The sequence below is a fragment of the Pinus tabuliformis genome, chromosome 1_2 (assembly GCF_031772625.1).
Source record: "Pinus tabuliformis cultivar Carrire ecotype Pingquan chromosome 1_2, CPIR1, whole genome shotgun sequence".
NCBI lineage: Eukaryota > Viridiplantae > Streptophyta > Pinopsida > Pinales > Pinaceae > Pinus > Pinus tabuliformis.
Window position 1 is genome coordinate 1,295,825,952 of NC_142298.1, and position 2,432 is coordinate 1,295,828,383.

Consider the following 2,432-nt stretch of genomic DNA (forward strand, 5'->3'; position numbering starts at 1 on the left):
ATAAGATATTTCAGATTACCATGGGACTATACAGAGTATTCCTCTAGTATCTTGAACAAATTTCAAATTAAAAAAAATGTATTTGCTATGAAGAGTCCATTGTGCTAAAATACAATGGAAATAATAAGAATTGATAAATTACACTAGCTAAGAAGTTTGATTTCAAATCCTTAAACCTCACTTCTCTTTATATTACAATATCTCTCAAAAACAAGGTTTTCAAAATAGAAAACAACCTATAAACCAAACGGTTGTTTACTTAATTAGTTGATAGTAGCACACTTCTATGTGTGCATACAATGAATATACTGTGAGATGAAGATAAATCTGATCCTCCTTTTCATCCACAATGCACAATGAAAAATCCATTCCCAAATGTGAATTATTTTCACATTGTGAGCTTCTACAGTCTTTATTGTTCTTATCTCCTCAATCTTGTATTATGACCAGTAAAGCTCAGTAAAAATGCACTCCCAACGCACACCAATAGAAAATTATGAACTTCCAATCCTTTACACTTCATATCTCCTCCACCTCACCCTATGGCCAACATTATTGTTGCTGTCCATTTCCCCATTACTATTATCATCCATCTCTATGGTCTGTTTGTTGATGAATGTCCTAAAGAAGAAAGAGAGGGATCTATGCCATCTTCCAGGAGGCACAATAGCTGCTATGATCACTACAATTTCTCGAACGACAATAAGGTAGATGGTCATTTCAGGAAGAAGTTACGAAATTGGAACATCAAAACCATGTCCTGTTTCTGTGGGAGCGTAGAGATCGAACCCGCAAACGACTAGTTTTTGTACGTTACAGATCTGTACACTCCAAGGTCTCAAATGTTGAATTCTTGCGTGAAATTTGATTCCAAGGCTGACAAGATGAAAAACGAAAAGGATGCAATTTCCATTGGAAATGAGAACGAGAAATCAAGGAGCATTGTGATGCATGAATTTAATGTGAAAGCATTCCTATCTACAAAAACTACAATGGAAGCATCTCCATCCACTGATACCAAAACAAAGAAGATTGTGTGCTGGAGTTCTTCTCAGACATATTTGAATGAAAAAGAGAAGAAAAGGATTTACAATTTCTCGGAAGCTGAAAAAGTAGTTAGTGAAGTTAAGAGGCCATCGTTGGAAGTCGATGCTTGAAAGTATCAATGAAGAGGGGAAGACTGGTGGCCACAATATATTCATCAAAACGTAGACATCGTCACATATGAATAACTGTCGATGAGTTCATTACTCGCATTGAAAAAATCACGCATGCTCGCATTGAAGGGAATTTGAGCGAAGCGATTGCTGGCAGCATCCCCATTGCCAGTAACCCTCTTCGAGCCACAATGAAGTTCAATATTGCAAATCCCACCATGGGATGCCAAAAGAAGATGGAGATCAATGATGATCAGAAACTGCGTGCATTTTATGATAAAAGGCTTATAGAGGAGGTTAATGGTGATGCCCTTAGAGATGTGTTCAAGGGATATGTCTTTAAAAATATGGGAGGATGTGATAAGCGGTGTTTTCCCATGAAACGAGGAGTTCTTACTACAGGTCGTGTATGCATGTTATTGCACATAGGCACCCCTTGCTTCCATGGGTATGGAAGGTGTAATGGTGAGAGGAGACGAAAATGTGTTAGGGGATGCATTGTTAGCCTTGATTGTTTTGTCTTAAACCTGGTCATTGTTAAGAAGGGAGAAAAATATCTTCTGGGTCTGACGGAAACTGAAAAACCAGCGATGCGAGGGGCCTAAAAGGGCATCCAATATCATAAAATTGTTCAATCTTTCCAAAGAGGATGATGTTAGAAAAAATGTCAACACATACCGTCGGAATTTTCAGTGTAAATCGGGTAAGACACAGATCAAAACTCCAAAGGTTCAGAGGCTTGTAATGCCATTGACTCTGCAAAGGAACCATGCTATAATTGCAGAAAAGAAAAAGAATGCTAAGGCCAAGAGCGAGGTAGTCTAATATCAAAAGCTCATTGCTTCAAGGTTGAAGGAGCAGTGTGATTGCAAGAGTGAAAGTTTGAAAAAAAAGAGAGCATATGTGTTTCAACTGCATCAAAACCATTAGTTTCTTAGTATTATGTGTTTTTATCTATTTATGTAGTCTTGAAGGCATTGAATAAGGCAACATTGTTGAGATTCGTGACAGCGGTTGAGGACGACGAATATCAACAGTGTCACCATGAAGAACTTCGTAATATAATGCCTATCGGCATAAAAATAACTCTATGATAGTTGTAGCCTTCAGGTCATACATTACTGCGTTGAAATTGACATGAAGATGATGCGATTGAGTAGAAATATGTTAAATTTGTGTGATTAAATAAATTGGACTCAGGGCAATACCACGTCAACATCTAGAATACAATTATGTTGATTTTAGCAATCAGGAATTTCTTTTGGTAATCTTTAC

At 37.3% G+C, this 2,432-nt stretch overlaps 1 pseudogene; it reads left to right on the forward strand.

Moving 5' to 3' along the window:
* Nucleotides 1-1,296: 1,296 nt before the first annotated feature.
* Nucleotides 1,297-2,095, forward strand: LOC149210974 (small ribosomal subunit protein eS6 pseudogene; annotated as a pseudogene).
* The last annotated feature ends 337 nt before the right edge of the window (nucleotides 2,096-2,432 follow it).